This window comes from Homarus americanus, unplaced genomic scaffold (assembly GCF_018991925.1).
Source record: "Homarus americanus isolate GMGI-L3 unplaced genomic scaffold, GMGI_Hamer_2.0 scaffold7626, whole genome shotgun sequence".
NCBI lineage: Eukaryota > Metazoa > Arthropoda > Malacostraca > Decapoda > Nephropidae > Homarus > Homarus americanus.
In genome coordinates, this window is record NW_024718273.1 from 4320097 (window position 1) to 4335070 (window position 14974).

The following is a 14974-nucleotide window of genomic DNA, read 5'->3' on the forward strand; positions in this document are numbered from 1 at the left end:
CTACCCTTAGACATTCTTGGGTACATCCAGGGTGTCATCCGCAAATAATAGAGGACCGCGAATTATCCGGGCATACTGCACTAGTGTCTCGCAGGACACTCTATGACTTGTGATATGGAGATAATATTGATATGATAAGTGTGGGTAGTGTAAGGGAATTAAATCTAAAATATTACCAATAAGTAGGTGGTGACATATAGTGGTTAGTGACTAGTCCTGTGGTACGAGGTCCCTGACAGTGGGTGTTTGCGTTGGCACAGTTACAGAGTTTACAGGAAGAGAAGTGAGGTTTATCCCCTGCCTCAGATACTTGCCAGATGGTCTGCATCTTAACCTAATGTGAGCAGAGACAACATTACAGTATGTCTGTGGACCTTAAATCCACATCGACAATACTTGTGTGGATAAGGAAGAAAGTGATCATAGTGTTGGATGGATATAGATATATTTTCAGCCAGTTCACGTCTCTTGATGGATTATAGGGAGAAAACCGGCTGAACATTTTCTCTTTCAGTAGGTCATGCTGGGCTTACATTTAGGTCTAAAAGATTCTGATTGGACAGCAATAATTTTGAGAATCAGTTATTGATTAATCTCAATAGAAAGATTTGCAAATAAACATGTGTAATGCTGTGTTTTTTATTGTTATCTTTAGTTAACTAGTTTTTTTTATAATTTACTGTGGGGTTATTTTAATATTTGAGACAATTTAATAATTTTGTTACTTTTTACTTTCAGTACTTGAGTACTTAATGAATGAGATACTTTTTTACTTCTACTTGAGTACATTGAACTTTGGATACTTTTACTTCTACTTGAGTAACATTTTGCCAGTGTAACAATACTTTTACTTAAGTAACAAAGCCCGGTACTTTTTACAACTCTTGAGTAAATCATGTCACAGTTCGTTCAAATTCTTAACTTTATAAACAAGGGATTGACCCTTAATTCTTAACCTAACCTAAACCATGGCACGTAAAGTTGAATTTCACTAAAACATTATTATATTATCTGTTAGGAAGGTTAGTTTAGTTCATTTTATGAATGATAAATTATAAAATGTAGCAATATTTGATACTCTGAGAAAGTTCCCAATGCTGTATTGGTGAATGTCAATAATGGCACTCATGATTTTATGCCCATTAAATAAAGGATTAAATATAATATTAGTAACACTGTAATAATAGCTACATGTACAGCCAATCCAAAGAGTAATGAGAACCAAGACATCTGAAAGAATGAAACATCAAGCAAAGACCAACCCAAGCCATACATGAATGCATCTGAGAATATCGCTTAATTTCTATCTCATCTGACTCTGGGGTCTCGATACTTCTTGGATTGGCTGTACAATAATTCTGTGTGGTAAATTCATCACAACATTTTAGGCCGGGTAATACGAGCACAGCAGTAGCTACAGCAGACCAAAATACTGTACTGTACACCCCAGAGCTGCAACAGTACAATTACTGTATCTCCTTAATACATGTATTACAAACTTTTATACCATTATGCAAATTACTTAACACTGGTTGGTTAAAGTTCTGTAATCACCATTCACAGAAATTTATATTGATTTTTATAGCAGGAGACTGAATGGGGTTAAGGGAGTAACATATGTTTTAGTTGCTGCCGGGTTGGCCCGGAGGTGTGAGACCGTCAGTGTCCTCCCGTGGTCTCTGTTGTCTCGACCTGCACTCGTCCATTCTCTGTGGACGCCATAATAACGTGACCTTGGAATGTTCTCTCTGGGACTTTTCTATCCCACAAAGACCCGTGAGGTTCATTACATGTTCAGTGCAAGGTATCGTTACCACTGCAGGAGTAACAACACATAACAATGTCTTTGTGCCATAATTGAAAATATCGATCTACAAATGTGTCAGGTTTGTGTGCCAAAATACTACTGTACTCAGATATTCAATATTTATACTGCTACAATGTGTTTCATAAGTTATTCCCAGTTAAAAATTTTGTAAAACAAATGGCAATTGCATGGTAGCATCCTCATGTTTTCCTGTAACAAACCTCACAGTCACCTTTTCCTCAATAATTTAAAAAATACCGTACATTGAATAATCTAATTTTTCAGGTATGGTCATGAACCATATTCATTGATTTACTACTGATATGAACCACGCTTTGATTGAATTGGTCAATTCAGATGTAATGTAATGAACAAATGGGATTAACAAGGTGGGTAGCATAGCACTAACGACCCTCACAGTAACTTTGAAATTAAATATAAAATCATATTACAACACAGGGAAATTCTGTTAGTCATCATGATGTAACTCTAGGTGTTGGTGACAAGAACCATTTGATTGTGTAGATTTACTTTAGTAATATAACTGGGAACACGTGAATAAGTTGTCTCCGAATGTAACAAACCTCACGGCGGAAGACCCGAGTCTAACAGCACTTGTAAACATGTAGTGTCACAGGAGAATTATCTGCAGAATATTTAGGGTAAATAATTAATTTCTTTATGTACAAAGCACACAGAGACTTTTCACTGCTTTTTACCCAGTAATTCCCCTTATCTTTCATGGCTTGTCCACTAAAGGTGATTTATGATCATACAGCAGATAGAAAAAACTTACAATTATAAATGCCTTCGGGGGCTAACCAAACCTAATTCTTAAAGTATTTTTCCCTGAACGATCACTACAGATTATGGTAATGTATGAGAACACTGCTACCACCACAAGTTGTTCAATTTTGTTGTTTTTCCATATGTTCTTACCAATATAGTAAGTACAGTATATTAAAAGAGGTAACATTTACTAGAAACTAACAGAACCTGACCTAACCAACCAAAGAAACCTACTTAACCTAACCAAGCTTCTGAGCCAGGGGGCAGACCCACCATATTAAACAGGAGGTACTGTACTTATTTTGATATATATTACCAATGAAAGCAACTTTATTGAAACGTCACAGTGTAATTTTAATTTTTTTGTGGACGTGAGAGTACACTTGGACCAAGTGGGATGGTTGTCAACATACAGATAACGTGCGGTGACTCGGCAGATTTTTCGGAGGAGTATTTACGGTAAATAATTAATTTTTTCACGTACAAAGAACGTAGAGATCATTTGTGTCATATGATCAGTTTTCATTGCTTTACTCCACAATTTCCCTCATCCTTCATGTCCTGCCCACTACAAGTGATTTGATTGTAGATAAAGAAAAACTAAAAAAAACTGTGAGGGGTAACTTTTCGGAGTAAGAATTGTAAATTCCGACTATGAGCTCATTCAAGGACAGACTTGACCAACACTGGAGCAGGTTCCGATATATTGAGGAACCAGTGCATGCCCACTGCCCAGTACAGTACTTACCAACTGTGAGTAACAGACACGTGACCGACTGCCCAAGCGGCTAAAGAGCCGATCAGTGGCGAATAGGGTTAATATTTAGAAGTTGCCACCAGCGAACTGAATATTGAGTCATATATGTGGAGAGATAGAGAAAAAATATAAATAATTTATTCTATTACGTTTTCGTTGGAAATTTATAGTTTCTGAGTTAATTTAATTTGTATTTTATAATATTTGGCCAATCAGCTTGAGTGTTGATGTAACGTAATACTCGTGTGCATATCAGCATTCATGGGCAGTTGGAAGAGGGCGTCTGCGTGAGATGGATGTACATGGGCTGGCTGTCGTAATATTCAGCGCATTTTGGACAATGAATCAGCAACCGATATCATTTTTAGGGCTCACGGTGTTTTTGTTTCATCTGTAAAGTGTCTGAGATGTAATTCAGAGTGGTACCAGGTAGATGGCCCTGCATGGTACTGTGGTAAGAGACGGACACTGACAAAGATACCTCTTCCTGATTCAAGTCACATCACTATATCCTCCTGTATATCTTAAATAAGGTAACTTTCTTATGCACTAAGGGTTAGGCTAGGTAGGTTTGGTGAGGTTAGGTAGGTTAAGTTAGGTCTTTTAGTTTTTCTTAAGTTTTTAGAATGTTTGGTCGGCCAAATATTATAAGTTAAGATGTCTAGAAAACTATAAATTTCCAATGGAAACGTTATAGAAAAATTTCTCTCTCTCTCTCTCTCTCTCTACATATATGACTCAATATTCAGATAGGTGGTGGCAACTTCTAAATATTAACCACAAAGAAGATAAAAGTAAAGGTAATATTGCAGTATACAGCAACCACAGAATTCCGGAAATTCACTAAACTCAAACGATAGAACTATTTTTCTATGATCATTTTGTTATATAACACTTCCATCAGAAATTGATAAGGAAGTTATTGAATTTTAAAACGAATAAAATCAAAGCACCTGTTGCCCCTACGCTGTTGCTCAAATTGTGTATTCGTACTTAGTCGTGCAATGCGTTCCCGTACACGTCACGCAGCCAATCAAAAGCGTTTTTGTAACCAATTAAAATGATTTTGGGTTTAATTCACAGTATATTTGGCCCAATCAAATTCGAGTTTTATTTTGGGTCTCTCTTATTTCGAAATTCAAGTTAAATTCCGACCATGGAAGTCCGCGATGGGTGTCACTTCAATTATATGGAGCTGATTGCGAGTTTTGGGGAAAAAAACGAAGAAACTATAGCATTTTTTCGATTGCATGGTGTTCTTCCAACCTCAGTAAAGTGTACTAAGAGCAGGACTGAATGTTAATATCACAAGGAACAACCATATGTGGCGTTGGGTAAGAGTCTCAGAATCCAACGACGAGCAAGAACCAGCCCAATAAGGTAAGAAATAGGTGATTCCATCATATGGTGAGAGTCAGTTAGGTTAGGGTAGGGTAGGTAAGGTTTGGTTTTTGTTTTTCTAGTGTTTTTTGGTGCATTTTGCCATGATTTTTTTTCGGAAAACGTCCAACGAAAAAAATTCGATAAAAAAAAACGGCTAATTTCCACCAGAAATGAAGGTCATATTCTGTCTAAACACAAATACACTCGAAAAATATATTTTTGACTTTCTAACAGAGTGGGGGGTGACAGTGCAAATTCACCATATATATATAATTTTATTATCTTTTTCCAACAATATTCATCCAACAGGAGACAGACCTTAGGCAGCGCTGGCACACACAGTTGATGTTGATTCTTTAAGTTTCCAATATCTGGTATGTTACTCTCTTCTTCCAGTCCTTCTCTCCTTCCAGTGTATCTATTAACGCGGTGTAGAGCCTCCAGCGCCATTACTTATGTAGTAATAAGAAATAAAGATGAGACTGCGGCTTCACAACACACGGTGACTGTTTACCTCAGCTCTAACTGGTAAATAATGCCAGTCACCTTCACCGTCCTTCATCTACATATATTATATGAAACCTACACTAATTTGTTTTCTGTTTTAATTTATTTTAATTTTTCAGGCCTATCAATTACAATATGTATGTCGTATTTTTTTATTTGAGTTAATATTCCGCAAACACCGGTAACCGAGCCTAAATCAAATACCGGTAATTAATGTCAGTGTTTGTGGAATAATTAAGCAGATGAGTAAAATTACCAAAATCACCAGAAAACATTAGGTAATAATAATAATAATAATAACAATAATAAGAAGAAGAAGAAGAAGAAGAAGAAGACTGATTGACTGATAGGAACGGGGTGGTAATATCGACAATATTTATCTAGATTTTGCCAAGGCTTTCGACAGTGTACCCCAGGAAAGGCTGAAGGGGAGTGTGGTTATCTATGCTAGGCAAGACCTTAGAGCCAGCCAGGCGAGGGTACAGGGAGAGGATGTTTTTGAAGAGTCCGAGTGGTGTAAAATTAAATAAAAGGGAGGCGACTTACTTATTGTCGGGTGTATCTACAGATCCCCAATTCACTAAATCAAAGGAACTTAAGAGAATTAATAGACAACGCGGCAATGCTCAACCCTAGCCACCTCCTTATCATGGAGGACTTTAACTATGGCGACATCGACTGGAGAAACGAGTTTACCCCAAATGACTTGAATAACCCTGCTAGCCTTTTTGTAGAAACTCGTGAGATATAATTTTCTGTTCCAACATGTGAGAGACCCAACACATTACAGAGGGGAGCAAACACCCAAGCCACTTGACCATCATAAAAACGAGGAGGGTATGGTGGCCAAGCTGGAACACCTTGCCCCAGTTGGCACCAGTCACCATATAGTGTTGTCATTCAGATTTAACTGTTACCTAGCTCAGGATAAGGCCAGGCCAAGGTGCAAATATTACAAGGGAAATTACAACGGGAGCAGAGAAGAGATAAGAGGTATCAACCGGCCTGACTCATTAAGGCACAGGAATGCAGACACTAAGCTGAATATCATAACTAGTAAAGTGACCCATTTGATCGATAAATATAAACCCAAGACCAAACCCAGTGCCTCTAGGAATACGAGGGGATCCCCCTACACATGAACCACGCGGCAGTCGGCAGAGTTAAGAAGAAAACCCAGAAATTCAAGAAATGGGTTGGGTCAAACGATGAGCAGGGCAGGAGAATGTATGCAAGAGCCAGAAACCAAGCAAAGATAGAGTGTAGAAGGGCCGAAAAGGAGTTTCAGAGGCTGGTTGCAAGCGAGGTCAAGTCAAACCCAAAGGCGTTTTACCGCTATGCAAAGTCGAAATTAAAAACGCGAGTCGGAGTATCAGACCTGAGGCTTGAAGATGGTAGTTACGCCGATTCTGACCAGGATAAAGCTTTTTACTTTTATCCTCTTCGCCACTGATCGGCTTGTTAGCCGCTTGGGCGATCGGTCACGTCTTTGTCACGCACTGTTGGCAAATACTGGGCATGCACCGGCTCCTGAATGTACCTGAACCCGCTCCAGTGTTTGTCAAGTCTTGTCTTGAAAGAGCTCACACTCGCTGAGGCATTGAACAGCTTCTTTTCCTCGGTGTTCACAAGAAAGGATGCAATTAACCTTCCTGCTTTTGAGGAAAGACGGTCCGATACAGCACTGACCCACATTTTGTTCACAGAAGAGGGTATTCGGTATAAACTGCCCAGGCTATAGGTCCATAAGAGTCCCGGCCCTGACATGGTGTATCCTAGAGTGCTAAGAGGGTTGTGCAACGTGCTTGCCGAGCCCTGAAGATCCTGTTTTGTAAATGCCTGGATGAAGAAAAGGTCCCCAGTGAATGGAAAGTGGCGTATGCGAGTCCTATCTCCAAGAAGGGCGATCGTCACTCCACGAACAACTAAACAACTATAGACCGGTGAGCCTGACCAGCATAATATGTAAAGTACTTGAGAGTATTATCAGAGATGCCGCAATGGAACATCTACTACGAAACAACCTTGAAAAGGATTGCCATCACGGTTTTATACCGGGGCGCTCCTGCTTAACACAATTGCTCAAGGTATTGGATATTTTGACCCATATTCTGGAACGGGGTGGTAATATCGACAATATTTACCTAGATTTTGCCAAGGCTTTCTACAGTGTACCCCAGGAAAGGCTGAAAATCACACTGGAAGGGTACGGAATTCGGGGAAATGTCCTAGCGCGGATAGAAGACTTTCTACATGACCGCAAGCAGTATGTGGTGATTAATGGGGCGAAATCATCATCCGTACCTGTTACAAGTGGGGTACCACAGGGCAGTGTATTGGGCCCGTTGTTGTTTGTTTGTTTCATAAATGACATGTCTGACATGACACACCTCCATACAAATCTTTGCCGATGACGCCAAGTTATTTCAGGGAAATTAAGAACCAAGCGGACTGTGAAGAGCTGCAGAAGGACCTGTATGGACTCCAGGGCAGGATTCAGGAGTGGGCAAAGTGGGCAGCTGCCCGGGGGCCTCCACATATTACAATATGTTCTAATTTCCTCAATATAACTGCATATGGCTTCAAAATTCTCCAAAGAAGTGTTCAAATTTCAAAATTTTCCCGGGGGGCTTATAGCGCCCCCCGGAACTCCCAGATGTTTAGGCTCCCTTCATTCGCCACCCCACCCTCTTGGGTAGTTATAATGAGGGGGGCCTCCACAAAGAGGCTGCCCATGGGCCTCCACAGGTCTAAATCCGGCACTGATGGGCTCCAAGAATGGTCGAAGAAATGGCTGCTGAGATTCAATGTCACGAAGTGTAAGAGGATGTACCTGGGGCGTACCAACGGTAAGGAGGCGTATCATATGTCCCAACGGGATGAAGAAACTGCACTATTTGAGACTGAATGTGAGAAGGACCTAGGTGTGTATGTTGACAATGAGCTTAAGTTCTCGGGTCATTGCGAGAAGGTAAATCAGCCAAATAAATTATTGGGTCTTATAAGAAGGTCGTTCAGATATCTAGACGGTCCATCTCTCGTAACGATCTTCAAGAGTGAAGTGCTTCCCCATCTGGAGTACTGTCACCCCGTCTGGTCCCCGAGATATGCTAGGGACTGTCAGTTGGTTGAAAATGTTCAAAGGAGGGCCACCAGACTGGTGCCTGCACTTCGGCACCTCAGCTACACTGAGAGATTGGAGCGCCTGAACTTGCCTAGCTTATACTACAGACGGGCAAGGGGTGACCTAATTGAGGTGTATAAGCATCTCAAGGGGCACTACTCAGTCGAGTGTCCTTACTTGGAGGTGGTGGACGCTCGCCTCACAAGGGGTCACAGCTCAAGATTGAAGAAGCCACAAGTCCAGAAAACTGTGAGGGCAAACTTTTTCGGAGTGAAGATTGTAAACTCTTGGAACAATCTACCAGAAAGTGTTGTGACGGCACTGAGTCTGAGCTCTTTGAAGACAAGACTTGATCAACACTGGAGCGGGTTCAGGTACATTCAGGAGCCGGTGCATGCCCAGTACCTGCCAACAGTGAGTGACAGAGACGTGACCGATCGCCCAAGCGGCTAACGAGCCACAGTTCAAAATGAACATCTTCTAAATACTAGCTACTGTACATGGTGCGCATACCGACAGAAGATAAAAGAAAAGGAAAAGTAGTAAGAGACGTGACTGATCGTCCAAGCGGCTAACAAGCCGATTAATGGTGAAAAGGATAAAAGCAAAGCAAAAGACACAGTTCAAAATGAACACCTTCTAAATACTAGCTACTGTACATGGTGCGCATACCGACAGTGTTTTCCGCCATGTTTATTTCGGGTCCCCCTACCCTCTTGAGTCTGCTGTGAGAAGTGAAGCTGCAGGTCTGCTTCGTTCACCACAATCTTACATAAGTCAGGTAATGATATCTTTATTATTCCGAGACCTTTGTATGTTACGAGGAGTTATTATAACCTACCAGCAAAGTGTTATAGCTGGAGTGAAGCGTTATATTACAGCCTTGGATGTAATACAAGAGAATCGTCTGCTGGCGGCAATCAGCTGATGAGTGAGCCGGCTGTGGTTCACTATATATTTGGTTTTATCTTATTGAGTAATTGTCTCCATCTCCATTGGCTGTCCGCAGGTTCCCTTTATATTTACCTGAGGTTATATTCCTCACTTAAGAGTCAGTTGTCTCCCCCTTACCACCTCCTCCTTGGGGTTAGGGTCATCTCGTACCCAAGAGGTAAATTTTTACTTTAGGACATGAGTCCCTATGGGTTGACCAATATATTTTCCAGTGTATTTTGGCGTGTTTTAAACGAATCTAACTTTCATTTTTGGCGGAAATTGCTAGGTCCCCCGAATTGAACTGCTTAAGCCAAGTGAGGTCTCACAAGGGGGTCCGACTAATTACCCAAATGTACCCAAAGGTAGCCGAAATGAAGTCAAATGATGGTCCTACATGAATTAATCGGACTGCCAATCACTTCTCGACTAGTATTTGGTGTCACAAAGTAAAAAAATAATTGGAAAACTTAATTTAATCTGAGTTAATAGATCGCTTGCATGTACCGAGGGAGCGAGGAATTACCCAAATGAACCCAAATGAACCCAAATGTAGCCACAATAAAGTCAAATGATGGTCATACAAGCGTAAATCGGGCTGTGAATCACTTCTCGATTAGTATTTGGTGTCATAGTCACAAAAAATTGGTAAACTTAATTTAATCTGAGTTAATAGATCGAGTGCATGAACCTAACCTAACCTAACTCAGATTAAATTAAGTTTGTAAATTTTTTGTGACTTCGACACCAAATACTAATCGAGAAGTGATTCACAGCCCGATTTACGCTTGTATGACCATCATTTGACTTTATTGTGGCTACATTCGGGTACATTTGGGTTCATTTGGGTAATTAGTGGGACCGCTCACAAGCGCAAGACAACTCGTACCCCAGACAACTCGTACCCCAGACAACTCGTACCCCAGACAAAGTACCCCAGACAACTCTCGTACCCCAGACAACTCGTACCCCAGACAACTCGTACCCCAGACAACTCGTACCCCAGACAACTCGTACCCCAGACAACTCGTACCCCAGACAACTCGTACCCCAGACAACTCGTAACCAAAACATGAGATAAGTCTTACTCAAGATTACTTACACCCAATTCAAGAAAGAAACCATACCTGTTAGTATATATACCATGCATTTTAGCTTTATCTATGATTACAAAAAAGTTTATGTAAATTTTGTACGAAAGTGCAGTGAAATAAGGAAATGTAATGCAGCTCTTTAAAATGGTTTCATCTCATTCAGGGGTAGAAATTCACACACTCAAAATATCAGAAGGGCGAGTAGATCTTAGAAATTTACTGTTTTTTAATTGCCCGGCAGGTGACTAGCATGTCAGATTCACAGTGTCTAGGAGCTATCCAGTAGTTTTGAACAAAAATTAATATTTTTGACAGTCTGTTTTACCATAAGGAAGTGGCTTAGTGCCCAGTTTATAAAAAGCATTGCAAAAGCATACGTGTGTTGTAAGCGTGAACCCGCGTACTTGGTCAATGCTCCCACCTTGGTTGCGCCCTACTGCTCCTAGGGAGTCGGCGATCTCGGTGCAATTAATACCTCCATACAGTACTGACGTGATGTCTAACTAACACAGACATTATTATTAATCATCATGAGTCGCCAAAGGGAATTATTTGATATGTGGAAGAATGTTAATCCAACACCAAGCAAAAAATACAAAACAAAAAACGAAGAAAAGTTAAGCAGCAGTGTCAATATAAACAATCAACAGTATACTGTATTAGATTCATATTATGATGACACCTAGAGGAAGAAACTTGTTGGTAGTGGTACAGTTGGGGCCAGTGTTATGACAGGTTGCAAAATTGGCTTGGTAGCTTGGTTGAGAAGTGATTTAGAGTGGCCAGAGTTGGAAGGTATTTACTGCACTGCAAATAAACTTGAACTGGCTTACAAGGATGCAATGAAGGGTGTACCACTTGCCAAGAAGGCTGACCTACTGTTGCTAGGAATATACCTAATCTATGAAAATAGTTCTCTCAACAGGAGCATGTTGAAGAGGGCTCGTGAAATATGTCGGCTACCATTTTTGGTTCCAACACGTGTGGGTGGTACAAAGTGGCTCTCTCATATGCTGCAAGCTTTACAAGAGAGTCACAAGGCTATTTTACTTAACTGCAGCACATACAGAACCCTAATGACTCTGCATACCACAAGGGCTCATCCAGAAAAGCTAAGAACTATCCAATGCTTCTAACCAGTGCTGATGTAATCAAGTACATCCACCTCCTCCTGGATATCTTGCATTACCTTGGGTGCCTTTCACAGCAGTTTCAACACAGACAAACAAATGTTTTTGCCAGCATGAATGAAATTCAGGTCTCAGTTGACTTACTCATTAAATATTTAACAAGCCCAGGAAGATTTTGGAAGGTGACACTACCATATTCCAAGGAGAGAAGCTGGGTGATAGAAATACTGTAGTGCCTTCATGGTTGCAAGGCATGATATGCTGACATCTCTGATTACAAGTTTAAAGAAAAGATTTATTAACATCTGCAAAATTCATGGATTCTGGATTTCAAGCTGTGGCCTGCAGAATACACAGGGAATGAAGGTTTTGGAGACACCGCTGTGGGACAGCTGGCTCATTCTTCTTGAGAAAACATAGAGGCAGAAGTGGATCCAACCAAGATGGAGGATGAATCGACTGTACTCAAATGCTATCTCTACAAAATGAGTAAGATATCACCTGTTTTAAAACTGTCCTGGCAGCAAATAAATGAATCATACAGAAAAAAGTGTGGTTCCTTTTCCATTTAGTTGACCTGCTGTCCATTACAACCAGTTTTGCTGATGCTGAACGTGGCTTCAGTCAGGTCAAGCTCATCAAGACAGACTGGTGCAATCGCCTCACCGATGACCACTTGACAAATCTCCAAGTGGTCCAGTTGCAGTCAGAATGTGTTAGCAACTTCAATCCAGAGCAAGCCATCAACAGATTTTTAACAACTGGGGCCTGCCGTGTTGAGGAAGTGCTGGACGATATCAAAGAATTGGACGAGGAGCATATACAGAAACTTATTGACCAAATCCAGTGAAGAAGAAAGCCCTCAGTTACTTGCAGTTACATATATAAACAGTACAGTAGTGTTTTAAAGAGGATCTAAATTTTTTTTATAAATTTCAGCTAATGATACAAGTAAACAAGAAAACAGATTATTCATTTTATAATAATATATTGTGCACGCCAGTGTTTACAATTTGAATATAATTTATGTTTTGCTATTAAGTTATATAGAGAGTCAAAGTAAACAAGTTTCTATGTAGGCCTACTCAGTATACAGTATGTCAACTATTGAAATTTGAATGTTTTTTTAATGTCTCGTAAAATTTTGGAAGGGCTAATAAACTTTGGGAAGGGCTAGTAACTATTTGGTTCTATTAGTCCGGCTGGCTACCTGAAAAAAAAGGCGAATTTCTACCCGTCATTACATAAGTATGTTATTCCGTCACACAAACATTGCACTACAAGTACATGTTTCACACCATATTGTTTCGAATAAGTTTATTGCAATTTACTGATTTCAGGCTAATAGATTTGGCAATTTCAATTTATAAACTGGGCGATGTAAACGTTTAAAATGGTCATAAGTCAACAAAATATAGACATGCATAAAAACGGGGTCTGGCCATATCGTCACCACTACCTATATTTAACCCATTTCGTAACCACTGCTTTACCCGTTTTGTCGCGGAAACAAGACCAGTACATTGGGGTATGCTATAACGAATATAATTGGTTCTAGAACCTTGTTCGTTATAGCATTCATTCGTTATAGGATTAATCCGTTCCAGGCCCCCAAATACAACCACTTAACACTGAAAAATATAATATAAAATTGAAAAAATTGTAAAAAAGTGCATAAATATGCATCTAAACCCCTGAAATAAAGAATATTATTAATACTTGTAATAAAAAAAAAACATTGGTAAAAAAAAAAAAAAAAATCGTTGTAGGAGTTTTGTTCGTTATAGCATTCTCAATTTTATAGGTAAAACCATTCGTTATAGGAATACTTGTAGTAGAATCCATTCGTTATAGCATACCCCACTGTATGAGTAATGTAACGACTTGATTATGTGTCGCCCAATATTCATGCTGTTCATATATTAAAATCAACCTTGGCCACATTTCCATTGTGGATTTACATTGTGGTTCCTCGATTAACGAGCACAATTGGTTACACAGAGTCAGTTGTTAACTGAATCTATTATTTCAATGGGATATTGGGTAATTGGTTCCAACTCACAGAAAAAGTACATACAAAGTACTGTATACCGGTAATAGAATTAACAAAACATTAAATATAAACTAAATACAGTACAGGCATCCCCCGCGTTACGGAAGCCCGGGTTACGGAATTTGTAAATTATGACCAATAATTTCGTGTTATGGCCCGTAAATCCGCCCTTACGGAAATTGGGGTAAATTTTAACAAACACAAGGCCTCACACATGCCATCCAGACTGACAGACTTGACAAGTTTTACCAACCATAAAGACAGTTGAAGCTTTAAACATCACTCACAATGGATCTTGAATATTCGAACTGTAATCAGACATACCTAAGTTGCCTCAACAATTGCAACCCCAGTTGCAATATCAAATTCTGTGTCACTACTAAGAAATAACAAAGTATCTGGTGTACTCTAAGTTTAAGAGAAAACGAACGACTCAGGAGTGCTGAAGTGAGAGAAAACGGACTCTGATGATAGGGAACTCAATTAAACATACACATAGCTGTATAATGCAATATTATGCAATATTAACCCCTAAATTGGTGTTTTAAGAAGGTATATCATAAATTATTTAATGTACTGTATTGTATGTGTTTATAAATGTTTATTTTCATTTAAAAAAGTGCTTGAATTACTTTTTTGGGGCCAAAAAATTTCCTTAGGAACGCATCTCCAGTTTTATAATGGAAGTCAATGGGAAAATAGGTTTCGCGTTACGGAATTTCGCGATACGGTCAATTTTCCGGGAACGGAACCCTTCCGTAACGCGGGGGATGCCTGTACTGTACTGTACAGTATACTGTACTGTATAATAATAAATAAAAAACAATAGAACACTGTACAGTCAACCCTCGCTTTACGTGGTCCCACTTTACGCGTTTCCACGTTTACGCAGTACCCTGCCGAACACGGAATGCCCACTTTCCGCGGTGTGTGTACCCTTTTACGCGGAGAGCGGCGCTAGCAGGGTGCGCACAAGGTCGCCCAGTCATCAAAACATTACCGACTTCTTCACCCGCCACCCACCACAGCCGGCCCAAGTCAGTGATAGTGACGATATGGACTTATATGGACTTTGAGGGGTTTGACAAAGAGGCCCTGCAAGCCTCTGTGGTGGATAGTGATACAATTGATACAAGTGATACAGGTGAGGGCCAATAATCTGCCCTCTGCCTCGGAACCAACCCCCCATCCCCGAGTGCCCAGCCATCTTTTCTACTAATGTAAGTGTTAAAAAACCTAATATTATTGATATTTCTCTTAATTATTAATTGTGTGTGCATACCATCATAAAATTAAGAAGTTATTTTTACTACAACGTAGGTATTGTGTCTGAAAAAGTGGAGTTTGGGGGTTGGCCCGGTCTCTATTTCAATTAATCCCATATGTTATGTTGTTCA

At 39.9% G+C, this 14974-nt stretch overlaps 1 pseudogene; it reads right to left on the minus strand.

The window, feature by feature from the left end:
* Positions 1-5435, minus strand: part of LOC121859384 — a 44584-nt pseudogene extending 39149 nt beyond the window's left edge.
* Positions 5436-14974: the final 9539 nt, after the last annotated feature.